This window comes from Pseudophryne corroboree, unplaced genomic scaffold, assembly GCF_028390025.1.
Source record: "Pseudophryne corroboree isolate aPseCor3 unplaced genomic scaffold, aPseCor3.hap2 scaffold_1857, whole genome shotgun sequence".
NCBI classification, from domain to species: Eukaryota; Metazoa; Chordata; class Amphibia; order Anura; family Myobatrachidae; genus Pseudophryne; species Pseudophryne corroboree.
Window position 1 is genome coordinate 14,468 of NW_026968495.1, and position 13,773 is coordinate 28,240.

Here is a 13,773-nt window from a genome sequence, read left to right on the forward strand (position 1 = left end):
GGTGAAAAACCATCCCTACAAAGATGTTAATCAGATACTTGGCTTTGTGGACACTTTTCAGAGAACAAATTTGATAGCATAAAAATAAAGCCAGAAAATGAAGAGCTGTTTAATCACTCAATTGGATTTTTTTGCCAGCATATTTCTTTTTCTCTGCAAACCACTGCTAAATTGTGCTTCCTAGCTGTTTTAATAAAATCACTGAATCAAATCTAACTCTGATTACATCAGAGAAGGCCAGGTACCCTACACCATAACAGGGGTTTTTGAAATTTTGACTTGTCTACTTAAAGATCACCAAAATCTGATAACAAGGTCAATTACGTCCCTGGGTGGGATTGAACCACCAACCTTTTGGTTAATAGCCGTACACACTAACTGATTGCGCCACAGCGACACTTTGCAAAAGTACATACTGACAAAGGCTAATAAGCATTCATCTAGAACGTTTCCTAGAAAAACTTTAAATAGTCAATAATCTGGAGAGTTTTTGTAAGATGTTTCTTCCATCAACCAATGAAGAAACACATTGGTACTTTCCCATGATGAGTGAGTGCTTCAGGATCTCTTGCAATTACATGTGCAGCAGAGTACTGTAATGGAAGCTCGCTGGGTCCATAACCCAGAGGTAGGCAGATTGAAACTATCCTCTGCTATATGCATTTTTTTTTGTTAATTAAAGTAAACCAAAACTGGGATTGATATTTTTGCTCTTTTATTTTTACTTAAAGTAACAATAAGTTTTACCATTTTAATTTGTTTTAATAGTATATTGACAGTATTGTTTTCTTTCAAAAATCCACTTAATTTTCTTTACCCGATTATTAAAATGGTAATTGACAAAAACAAACTACATTGTCACCAGAAGAGCAATACAAAATGTACAAGTGATATATTAAAATCATCTTTCCAGCTTGGATTTCAATGATGCATTGGGGCAACGATTTTGTGAGAAACATCTTCACCCTTAAATAAAGATTTTCTTAATTCCTTACCTGTGTGCTAATTAGATATCACCTTGTTTTCACATTAAACAGACTTCCACATGAGAAAACAGCAAAGATGCAGTGGCGTTAATGTTTCATGGTGTCAACCTGTATTATTTCCGTAGATATTGAAATGAGGATGCATCTTGCTGCCTTTCCAATGAAGCAAGTTTAATTTAGTAATAGGTGAAAAACCATCCCTACAAAGATGTTAATCAGATACTTGGCTTTGTGGACACTTTTCAGAGAACAAATTTGTTATCATAAAAATAAAGCCAGAAAATGAAGAGCTGTTTAATCACTCAATTGTATTTTTCTGCCAGCTTTTTTCTTTTTCTCTGCAACCCACTGCTAAATTGTGCTTCCTAGCTGTTTTTTTATAAAATCACTTAATCAAATCTAACTCTGATTACATCAGAGAAGGCCAGGTACCCTACACCATAAGAGGGGGTTTGCAATTTTGACTTGTCTACTTAAATATCACCAAAATCTGATCACAAGGTCAATTACGTCCCTGGGTGGGATTGAACCACCAACCTTTTGATTAATAGCTGAACACACTAACCGATTGCGCCACAGAGACACTTTGCAAAAAGAATATACTGACAAAGACTAATAAGCATTCATCTAGAACGTTTCCTAGAAAAACTTTAAAAAGTCAATAATCTGGAGAGTTTTTGTAAGATGTTTCTTCCAGCAACCAATGAAGAAACACATTGGTACTTTCGCATGATGAGTGAGTGCTTCAGGATCTCTTGCACTTACATGTGCAGCAGAGTACTGCAATGGAAGCATGCTGGGCCCATAACCCAGAGGTAGGCAGATTGAAACTATCCTTTGCTATATGCATTTTTTTTTTTGTTCATTAAAGTAATCCAAAACTGGGATTGATATTTTAGCTTTTATTTTTACTTAAAGTACAATAACTTTTACCATTTTAATTTGTTTTAATAGTATATTGACAGTATTGTTTTCTTTCAAAAATCCACTTAATTTTCTTTACCCTATTATTAAAATGGTAATTGACAAAAACAAACTACATTGTCACCAGAAGAGCAATACAAAATGTACAAGTGATATATTAAAATCATCTTTCCAGCTTGAATTTCAATGATGCATTGGGGCAATGATTTTGTGAGAAACATCTTTACCCTTAAATAAAGATTTTCTTAATTCCTTACCTGTGTGCTAATTAGATATCACCTTGTTTTCACATTAAACAGACTTCCACATGAGAAAGCAGCAAGGATGCAGTGGCGTTAATGTTTCCTGGTGTCAACCTGTATTATTTCAGTAGATATTGAAATGAGGATGCATCTTGCTGCCTTTCCAATGAAGCAAGTTTAATTTAGTAATAGGTGAAAAACCATCCCTACAAATATGTTAATCAGATACTTGGCTTTGTGGACACTTTTCAGAGAACAAATTAGTTAGCATAAAAATAAAGCCAGAAAATGAAGAGCTGTTTAATCACTCAATTGGATTTTTCTGCCAGCATATTTCTTTTTCTCTGCAACCCACTGCTAAATTGTGCTTCCTAGCTGTTTTTATAAAATCACTGAATCAAATCTAACTCTGATTACATCAGAGAAGGCCAGGTACCCTACACCATAACAGGGGTTTTCGAAATTTTGACTTGTCTACTTAAAGATCAACAAAATCTGATAACAAGGTCAATTATGTCCCTGGGTGGGATTGAACCACCAACCTTTTGGTTAATAGCTGTACACACTAACTGATTGCGCCACAGCGACACTTTGCGAAAGTACATACTGACAAAGGCTAATAAGCATTCATCTAGAACGTTTCCTATAAAAACTTTAAATAGTCAATAATCTGGAGAGTTTTTGTAAGATGTTTCTTCCATCAACCAATGAAGAAACACATTGGTACTTTCCCATGATGAGTGAGTGCTTCAGGATCTCTTGCACTTACATGTGCAGCAGAGTACTGTTATGAAAGCATGCTGGGTCCATAACCCAGAGGTAGGCAGATTGAAACTATCCTCTGCTATATGCATTTTTTTTTTGTTAATTAAAGTAATCCAAAACTGGGATTGATATTTTTGCTCTTTTATTTTTACTTAAAGTACAATAACTTTTACCATTTTAATTTGTTTTAATAGTATATTGACAGTATTGTTTTCTTTCAAAAATCCAATTAATTTTCTTTACCCGATTATTAAAATGGTAATTGACAAAAACAAACTACATTGTCACCAGAAGAGCAATACAAAATGTACAAGTGATATATTAAAATCATCTTTCCAGCTTGGATTTCAATGATGCATTGGGGCAACGATTTTGTGAGAAACATCTTCACCCTTAAATAAAGATTTTCTTAATTCCTTACCTGTGTGCTAATTAGATATCACTTTGTTTTCACATTAAACAGACTTCCACATGAGAAAACAGCAAAGATGCAGTGGCGTTAATGTTTCCTGGTGTCAACCTGTATTATTTCCGTAGATATTGAAATGAGGATGCATCTTGCTGCCTTTCCAATGAAGCAAGTTTAATTTAGTAATAGGTGAAAAACCATCCCTACAAAGATGTTAATCAGATACTTGGCTTTGTGGACACTTTTCAGAGAACAAATTTGTTATCATAAAAATAAAGCCAGAAAATGAAGAGCTGTTTAATCACTCAATTGGATTTTTCTGCCAGCATTTTTCTTTTTCTCTGCAACCCACTGCTAAATTGTGCTTCCTAGCTGTTTTTTTTTATAAAATCACTTAATCAAATCTAACTCTGATTACATCAGAGAAGGCCAGGTACCCTACACCATAAGAGGGGTTTTGCAATTTTGACTTGTCTACTTAAATATTACCAAAATCTAATCACAATGTCAATTACGTCCCTGGGTGGGATTGAACCACCAACCTTCTGATTAATAGCTGAACACACTAACCGATTGCGCCACAGAGACACTTTGCAAAAAGTACATACTGACAAAGACTAATAAGCATTCATCTAGAACGTTTCCTAGAAAAACTTTAAAAAGTCAATAATCTGGAGAGTTTTTGTAAGATGTTTCTTCCAGCAACCAATGAAGAAACACATTGGTACTTTCGCATGATGAGTGAGTGCTTCAGGATCTCTTGCACTTACATGTGCAGCAGAGTACTGCACTGGAAGCATGCTGGGCCCATAACCCAGAGGTAGGCAGATTGAAACTATCCTTTGCTATATGCATTTTTTTTTTGTTCATTAAAGTAATCCAAAACTGGGATTGATATTTTAGCTTTTATTTTTACTTAAAGTACAATAACTTTTACCATTTTAATTTGTTTTAATAGTATATTGACAGTATTGTTTTCTTTCAAAAATCCAATTAATTTTCTTTACCCGATTTTTAAAATGGTAATTGACAAAAACAAACTACATTGTCACCAGAAGAGCAATACAAAATGTACAAGTGATATATTAAAATCATCTTTCCAGCTTGAATTTCAATGATGCATTGGGGCAACGATTTTGTGAGAAACATCTTCACCCTTAAATAAAGATTTTCTTAATTCCTTACCTGTGTGCTAATTAGATATCACCTTGTTTTCACATTAAACAGACTTCCACATGAGAAAACAGCAAAGATGCAGTGGCGTTAATGTTTCCTGGTGTCAACCTGTATTATTTCCGTAGATATTGAAATGAGGATGCATCTTGCTGCCTTTCCAATGAAGCAAGTTTAATTTAGTAATAGGTGAAAAACCATCCCTACAAAAATGTTAATCAGATACTTGGCTTTGTGGACACTTTTCAGAGAACAAATTTGTTATCATAAAAATAAAGCCAGAAAATGAAGAGCTGTTTAATCACTCAATTGGATTTTTCTGCCAGCATTTTTCTTTTTCTCTGCAACCCACTGCTAAATTGTGCTTCCTAGCTGTTTTTTTATAAAATCACTTAATCAAATCTAACTCTGATTACATCAGAGAAGGCCAGGTACCCTACACCATAAGAGGGGGTTTGCAATTTTGACTTGTCTACTTAAATATCACCAAAATCTGATCACAAGGTCAATTATGTCCCTGGGTGGGATTGAACCACCAACTTTTTGATTAATAGCTGAACACACTAACCAATTGCGCCACAGAGACACTTTGCAAAAAGTACATACTGACAAAGACTAATAAGCATTCATCTAGAACGTTTCCTAAAAAAACTTTAAAAAGTCAATAATCTGGAGAGTTTTTGTAAGATGTTTCTTCCAGCAACCAACGAAGAAACACATTGGTACTTTCGCATGATGAGTGAGTGCTTCAGGATCTCTTGCACTTACATGTGCAGCAGAGTACTGCAATGGAAGCATGCTGGGCCCATAACCCAGAGGTAGGCAGATTGAAACTATCCTTTGCTATATGCATTTTTTTTTGTTCATTAAAGTAATCCAAAACTGGGATTGATATTTTAGCTTTTATTTTTACTTAAAGTACAACAACTTTTACCATTTTAATTTGTTTTAATAGTATATTGACAGTATTGTTTTCTTTCAAAAATCCAATTAATTTTCTTTACCCGATTATTAAAATGGTAATTGACAAAAACAAACTACATTGTCACCAGAAGAGCAATACAAAATGTACAAGTGATATATTAAAATCATCTTTCCAGCTTGAATTTCAATGATGCATTGGGGCAACGATTTTGTGAGAAACATCTTCACCCTTAAATAAAGATTTTCTTAATTCTTTACCTGTGTGCTAATTAGATATCACCTTGTTTTCACATTAAACAGACTTCCACATGAGAAAACAGCAAAGATGCAGTGGTGTTAATGTTTCCTGGTGTCAACCTGTATTATTTCTGTAGATATTGAAATGAGGATGCATCTTGCTGCCTTTTTAATGAAGCAAGTTTAATTTAGTAATAGGTGAAAAACCATCCCTACAAAGATGTTAATCAGATACTTGGCTTTGTGGACACTTTTCAGAGAACAAATTTGTTATCATAAAAATAAAGCCAGAAAATGAAGAGCTGTTTAATCACTCAATTGGATTTTTCTGCCAGCATTTTTCTTTTTCTCTGCAACCCACTGCTAAATTGTGCTTCCTAGCTGTTTTTTTTATAAAATCACTTAATCAAATCTAACTCTGATTACATCAGAGAAGGCCAGGTACCCTACACCATAAGAGAGGGTTTGCAATTTTGACTTGTCTACTTAAATATCACCAAAATCTGATCACAAGGTCAATTACGTCCCTGGGTGGGATTGAACCACCAACCTTTTGATTAATAGCTGAACACACTAACAGATTGCGCCACAGAGACACTTTGCAAAAAGTCCATACTGACAAAGACTAATAAGCATTCATCTAGAACGTTTCCTAGAAAAACTTTAAAAAGTCAATAATCTGGAGAGTTTTTGTAAGATGTTTCTTCCAGCAACCAATGAAGAAACACATTGGTACTTTTGCATGATGAGTGAGTGCTTCAGGATCTCTTGCACTTAAATGTGCAGCAGAGTACTGCAATGGAAGCATGCTGGGCCCATAACCCAGAGGTAGGCAGATTGAAACTATCCTTTGCTATATGCATTTTTTTTTGTTCATTAAAGTAATCCAAAACTGGGATTGATATTTTAGCTTTTATTTTTACTTAAAGTACAATAACTTTTACCATTTTAATTTGTTTTAATAGTATATTGACAGTATTGTTTTCTTTCAAAAATCCACTTAATTTTCTTTACCCTATTATTAAAATGGTAATTAACAAAAACAAACTACATTGTCACCAGAAGAGCAATACAAAATGTACAAGTGATACATTAAAATCATCTTTCCAGCTTGAATTTCAATGATGCATTGGGGCAACGATTATGTGAGAAACATCTTCACCCTTAAATAAAGATTTTCTTAATTCCTTACCTGTGTGCTAATTAGATATCACCTTGTTTTCACATTAAACAGACTTCCACATGAGAAAGCAGCAAGGATGCAGTGGCGTTAATGTTTCCTGGTGTCAACCTGTATTATTTCAGTAGATATTGAAATGAGGATGCATCTTGCTGCCTTTCCAATGAAGCAAGTTTAATTTAGTAATAGATGAAAAACCATCCCTACAAATATGTTAATCAGATACTTGGCTTTGTGGACACTTTTCAGAGAACAAATTAGTTAGCATAAAAATAAAGCCAGAAAATGAAGAGCTGTTTAATCACTCAATTGGATTTTTCTGCCAGCATATTTCTTTTTCTCTGCAACCCACTGCTAAATTGTGCTTCCTAGCTGTTTTTATAAAATCACTGAATCAAATCTAACTACATCAGAGAAGGCCAGGTACCCTACACCATAACAGGGGGTTTGAAATTTTGACTTGTCTACTTAAAGATCACCAAAATCTGATAACAAGGTCAATTAAGTCCCTGGGTGGGATTGAACCACCAACCTTTTGGTTAATAGCCTTACACACTAACTGATTGCGCCACAGCGACACTTTGCAAAAGTACATACTGACAAAGGCTAATAAGCATTCATCTAGAACGATTCCTAGAAACATTTTAAAAAGTCAATAATGTGGAGAGTTTTTGTAAGATGTTTCTTCCATCAACCAATGAAGAAACACATTGGTACTTTCCCATGATGAGTGAGTGCTTCAGGATCTTTTGCACTTACATGTGCAGCAGAGTACTGTAATGGAAGCATGCTGGGTCCATAACCCAGAGGTAGGCAGATTGAAACTATCCTCTGCTATATGCATTTTTTTTTTGTTAATTAACGTAATCCAAAACTGGGATTGATATTTTTGCTCTTTTATTTTTACTTAAAGTACAATAACTTTTACCATTTTAATTTGTTTTAATAGTATATTGACAGTATTGTTTTCTTTCAAAAATCCACTTAATTTTCTTTACCCGATAATTAAAATGGTAATTGACAAAAACAAACTACATTGTCACCAGAAGAGCAATACAAAATGTACAAGTGATATATTAAAATCATCTTTCCAGCTTGAATTTCAATGATGCATTGGGGCAACGATTTTGTGAGAAACATCTTCACCTTTAAATAAAGATTTTCTTAATTCCTTACCTGTGTGCTAATTAGATATCACCTTGTTTTCACATTAAACAGACTTCCACATGAGAAAACAGTAAAGATGCAGTGGCGTTAATGTTTCCTGGTGTCAACCTGTATTATTTCCGTAGATATTGAAATGAGGATGCATCTTGCTGCCTTTCCAATGAAGCAAGTTTAATTTAGTAATAGGTGAAAAACCATCCCTACAAAGATGTTAATCAGATATTTGGCTTTGTGGACACTTTTCAGAGAACAAATTTGTTATCATAAAAATAAAGCCAGAAAATGAAGAGCTGTTTAATCACTCAATTGGATTTTTCTGCCAGCATTATTCTTTTTCTCTGCAACCCACTGCTAAATTGTGCTTCCTAGCTGTTTTTTTATAAAATCACTTAATCAAATCTAACTCTGATTACATCAGAGAAGGCCATGGAGAACAAAAATGTTGAGGTTCCAAAAATAGGGAAAGATCAAGATCCACTTCCACCTCGTGCTGAAGCTGCTGCCACTAGTCATGCCCTGCACGCCCCTTTTCTCTTTTCATATGCAGACGAGGGTTGAAGCCAACTTTGACCCACTGCTTGGATGACATCACCGTATGCAAATCCATCTGCTGCAGGCCTTCCCCCAGGAATGCTTGCACTAGTTGTTGCATTTGGTTTGTTGTTTGGGGGTGCTTCAGTATTAGGCAGCCTTCTGCCCTCCCATGTTCATCTGAAAATATGTGTTCTCCCTGCAGTTGATGTCCCCAGATGAGAGTTCCCTTGTGCTGCCTCAGTTGAATCTCCTTTACTTGACAGAGATGTGCATGAGCAGCGGCCCTCCCCAGCCCTATCCCAAATCATACTTATTTTGCATAGGAGATACCATGGTCATGAAGATTACTCTCCCAGGGTGAGGTTCATTCATTGCATTCTGGGTATGCTGACCCCTGTGATTTCCCCAAATGTGGGAAACGCGACTGCTTTATTTGTTGGTAGTGGGGGGACTGTGTTTGTGCTTTCTTCTGGTCAGCTCTGGTAAAAGTCAGATTTCTTTGTCTCAGATCTTCCTCTAGCCTTGTTCTTCTTTCGAGAGTTCCTTTGTGCTGCCTCAGTTGGATCTCCTTCACTTGACAGGGGGGTGCCCGAGCAGCGACCCTCCCCAGTTCTTGCCCAACTCCTACTTACCTGCCAGGTGAGATACTATGATCATGAAGGTGCTTCTCCCAGGGCAAGGCTCACCCATTGCACTCTGGGTGTGCTGCCCCTGCGATTTCCCCAAATGTGGGAAACTTGACTGCATAATTTGTGTTTCCCCTGGTCGGCTCTCGTATAATTCAGATCTCTTTGTCTCAGGTCTCTCTCACAAAAAAAATTCGGTGAGGTTTAGCCAAAATGCGTTCGAACACAAAACACGGCCGCGGAACCGAACCCAAAACCAAAACACAAAACCCGAAAAATTTCCGGTGCACATCTCTAGTGGCCATGCCATGTCACTGTGCAGGAGCCAGCACCGCTCACACACTAGTCCCCGGTGCAGCCCCCAACCCCCGGGACACCCGGAGCAACAAAATGTAGATTCAGGCCACCAGGCCACGCCCCTACCTATGAAACCATGCCTCCTTTTTACCATTGCGCTGCTTATCTGCGCGCACTGCATTACAATCTCCCTCGCCACCTCTCTGGGTGTCACCAGTGATAGTGACACCTCTGCCATGCTTGTAGCAGCTGGTCCTAAGATCTACACCTCAAGCCCTGAGTGTTTGCCCTTGTGACTTGTTGATCATCATAGCAAAGCAGATGCTTACAGAAAACTGCAGGGGCTTAGATTGAAAATAAAAAAAATTGATGGGTATAAGGTAGAGAGGAGCGGGTTCGGTTCTCCGAGAACCGAATTCCCCACGAACCCCACGAACTCCTCCTCCGAGGCAGGCTCGGTTGTTCCCGCCTGCCTCGGAAAACCTGAACAAGGGAAAATGTCATCATCCCGCTGTCGGATTCTCGCGAGATTCGGATTTCATATAAAGAGTGCAAGCATTCCTGGGGGAAGGCCTGCAGCAGATGGATTTGCATATGGTGATGTCATCCAAGCAGTGGGTCAAAGTTGGCTTCAGAAACAAACAGGAATGCTTGCACTAGTTGTTGCATTTGGTTTGTTGTTTGGGGGTGCTTCAGTATTAGGCAGCCTTCTGCCCTCCCATGTTCATCTGAAAATATGTGTTCTCCCTGCAGTTGTTGTCCCCAGATGAGAGTTCCCTTGTGCTGCCTCAGTTGAATCTCCTTTACTTGACAGAGATGTGCCTGAGCAGCGGCCCTCCCCAGCCCTATCCCAAATCATACTTATTTTGCATATGAGATACCATGGTCATGAAGATTATTCTCCCAGGGTGAGGTTCATTCATTGCATTCTGGGTATGCTGACCCCTGTGATTTCCCCAAATGTGGGTAACTCGACTGCATTATTTGTGGTAGTGGGGGACTGTGTTTGTGTTTTCCTCTGGTCAGCTCTGGTAAAAGTCAGATTTCTTTGTTTCAGATCTTCCTCTAGCCTTGTTCTTCTTTCGAGAGTTCCCTTGTGCTGCCTCAGTTGGATCTCCTTCACTTGACAGGGGGGTGCCCGAGCAGCGACCCTCCCCAGCTCAAGCCCAACTCCTACTTACCTGCCAGGTGAGATACTATGATCATGAAGGTGCTTCTTCCAGGGCAAGGCTCACCCATTGCACTCTGGGTGTGCTGCCCCTGCGATTTCCCCAAATGTGGGAAACTTGACTGCATAATTTGTGTTTCCCCTGGTCGGCTCTCGTATAATTCAGATCTCTTTGTCTCAGGTCTCTCTCCAGCCTAGTTTGCTGTCTGTTTCCACTTCTTTTTTCTTGAGCCCCTCCCTTTTATACCCTTGTGCACTATCCTGACTTCTCCTCCTGTCTGCTTACTTTGTGCCTTCCAATGCACAATGCAAACTACACACCCTTTTACTTGCCTTACAGAGCAGCTCTGGAGCTGTTACAGTGCCAAGCTGCTGTAAGAAATCAGCTTGAATGCTTCAGGGGCTGGGGCATTGTCAACATGAGCCCCACACCGAAGGAGGGTGGGGGTGTTTAATGCGAACTAAGGGTCATCCAAGCGCCGCAAAAGGCCGCCATGCCCTGCATACCCCTTTTCTCTTTTCATATGCAGATGAGGGATCCAGCCAACTTTGGCCCACTGCTTGGATGACATCACCGTATGCAAATCCGTCTTCTGCAGAACTTCCCCCAGGAATGCTTGTACTAGTTGTTGCATTTGGTTTGTTGTTTGGGGGTGCTTCAGTATTAGGCAGCCTTCTGCCCTCCCATGTTCATCTGAAAATATGTGTTCTCCCTGCAGTTGTTGTCCCCAGATGAGAGTTCCCTTGTGCTGCCTCAGTTGAATCTCCTTTACTTGACAGAGATGTGCCTGAGCAGCGGCCCTCCCCAGCCCTATCCCAAATCATACTTATTTTGCATAGGCGATACCATGGTCATGAAGATTGTTCTCCCAGGGTGAGGTTCATTCATTGCATTCTGGGTATGCTGACCCCTGTGATTTCCCCAAATGTGGGAAACTCGACTGCATTATTTGTGGTAGTGGGGGACTGTGTTTGTGCTTTCCTCTGGTCAGCTCTGGTAAAAGTCAGATTTCTTTGTCTCAGATCTTCCTCTAGCCTTGTTCTTCTTTCGAGAGTTCCCTTGTGCTGCCTCAGTTGGATCTCCTTCATTTGACAGGGGGTGCCCGAGCAGCAATCCTCCACAGCTCTGGCCCAACTCCTACTTACCTGCCAGGTGAGATACTATGATCTTCACTGTTAGGGCAATCAGGATGTGGAATTCCCTGCCAGGGAAGGTGGTAATGGCGGACTCTGTAATTGGATTTAAAAAAGGAATGGATACATTTCTGAATGAAAAAGCTATCCAAGGTTATAATACTTAAAATATCAACATGGTTAATCCGGGGGTAACATGAGTTGTAGTAGCTAACTAGTCATAAAACATTATTCAGCAAGTATGTAGAATCATCACAACTTAAAACAGGTTGAACACGATGGGCAATTTGCCTCTATTCAACCTCAAAAACTATGTTACTATATGTTACTATATTACTATGTTACTGTAGTATACAGAACACCACAATGCAATGAGCAGTGATAGTGAGCACTGATGAGGATACTAGAACTGACACTGAGCAGCAAGATGCAGCACTGGACTATTAGTAATGTACTGTAGTATGCTGAGCACAACAATGCAGCACAAGACAATGAGCAGTGATACTGAGCACTGATGAGGATACTACTGAGAACTGACACTGAGCAGGAGAGACACACTACTAGTATTACTGAGCAGCAATAAGTATCCACTAATACTGAGCACTGATATTGAGATTTCCACTGAGAGAACATAGCCACGTCCTCTCCGCTCTCTCTTCAATGCACGAGTAAAAATGGCGGCAACGCGCAGCTCTTTATATGGAATCCGAATCTCGCGAGAATCCGACAGCGGGATGATGACATTTTCCCTTGTTCAGGTTTTCCGAGTCAGGCGGGAACAACCGAGCCTGCCTCGGAGGAGGAGTTCGTGGGGTTCGTGGGGAATTCGGTTCTCGGAGAACCGAACCCGCTCCTCTCTACCTTATACCCATCAATTTTTTTTATTTTCAATCTAAGCCCCTGCAGTTTTCTGTAAGCATCTGCTTTGCTATGATGATCAACAAGTCACAAGGGCAAACACTCAGGGCTTGAGGTGTAGATCTTAGGACCAGCTGCTACAAGCATGGCAGAGGTGTCACTATCACTGGTGACACCCAGAGAGGTGGCGAGGGAGATTGTAATGCAGTGCGCGCAGATAAGCAGCGCAATGGTAAAAAGGAGGCATGGTTTCATAGGTAGGGGCGTGGCCTGGTGGCCTGAATCTACATTTTGTTGCTCCGGGTGTCCCGGGGGTTGGGGGCTGCACCGGGGACTAGTGTGTGAGCGGTGCTGGCTCCTGCACAGTGACATGGCATGGCCACTAGAGATGTGCACCGGAAATTTTTCGGGTTTTGTGTTTTGGTTTTGGGTTCGGTTCCGCGGCCGTGTTTTGGGTTCGAACGCGTTTTGGCTAAACCTCACCGAATTTTTTTTGTCGGATTCGGGTGTGTTTTGGATTCGGGTGTTTTTTTCAAAAAACCCTAAAAAACAGCTTAAATCATAGAATTTGGGAGTCATTTTGATCCCAAAGTATTATTAACCTCAATAACCATAATTTCCACTAATTTTCAGTCTATTCTTAACACCTCACACCTCACAATATTATTTTTAGTCCTAAAATTTGCACCGAGGTCGCTGGATGACTAAGCTCAGTGACCCAAGTGGCCGACACAAACACCTGGCCCATCTAGGAGTGGCACTGCAGTGTCACGCATGATGGCCCTTCCAAAAAACACTCCCCAAACAGCACATGACGCAAAGAAAAAAAGAGGCGCAATGAGGTAGCTGTGTGACTAAGCTCAGCGACCCAAGTGGCCGACACAAACACCTGGCCCATCTAGGAGTGGCACTGCAGTGTCACGCAGGATGGCCCTTCCAGAAACACTCCCCAAACAGCACATGACGCAAAGAAAAAAAGAGGCGCAATGAGGTAGCTGTGTGACTAAGCTCAGCGACCCAAGTGGCCGACACAAACACCTGGCCCATCTAGGAGTGGCACTGCAGTGTCACGCAGGATGGCCCTTCCAAAAAACACTCCCCAAACAGCACATGACGCAAAGAAAAAAAGTGGCGCAATGAGGTAGCTGT

The 13,773-nt window shown here is 39.7% G+C and overlaps 5 non-coding genes across 5 annotated transcripts; all 5 read left to right on the forward strand.

The window, feature by feature from the left end:
- The first annotated feature begins 8,847 nt into the window (after window positions 1-8,847).
- Window positions 8,848-9,013, forward strand: LOC135003399 (U1 spliceosomal RNA). The gene has a single exon (XR_010204422.1). It is a non-coding gene; the product is annotated as a U1 spliceosomal RNA (small nuclear RNA).
- A 152-nt stretch (window positions 9,014-9,165) lies between these two features.
- LOC135003401 (U1 spliceosomal RNA) lies at window positions 9,166-9,328 on the forward strand. The gene has a single exon (XR_010204424.1). It is a non-coding gene; the product is annotated as a U1 spliceosomal RNA (small nuclear RNA).
- Window positions 9,329-10,321: 993 nt separating this feature from the next.
- LOC135003394 (U1 spliceosomal RNA) lies at window positions 10,322-10,485 on the forward strand. The gene has a single exon (XR_010204418.1). It is a non-coding gene; the product is annotated as a U1 spliceosomal RNA (small nuclear RNA).
- Window positions 10,486-10,637: 152 nt separating this feature from the next.
- Window positions 10,638-10,800, forward strand: LOC135003408 (U1 spliceosomal RNA). The gene has a single exon (XR_010204429.1). It is a non-coding gene; the product is annotated as a U1 spliceosomal RNA (small nuclear RNA).
- A 655-nt stretch (window positions 10,801-11,455) lies between these two features.
- Window positions 11,456-11,619, forward strand: LOC135003379 (U1 spliceosomal RNA). The gene has a single exon (XR_010204403.1). It is a non-coding gene; the product is annotated as a U1 spliceosomal RNA (small nuclear RNA).
- Window positions 11,620-13,773: the final 2,154 nt, after the last annotated feature.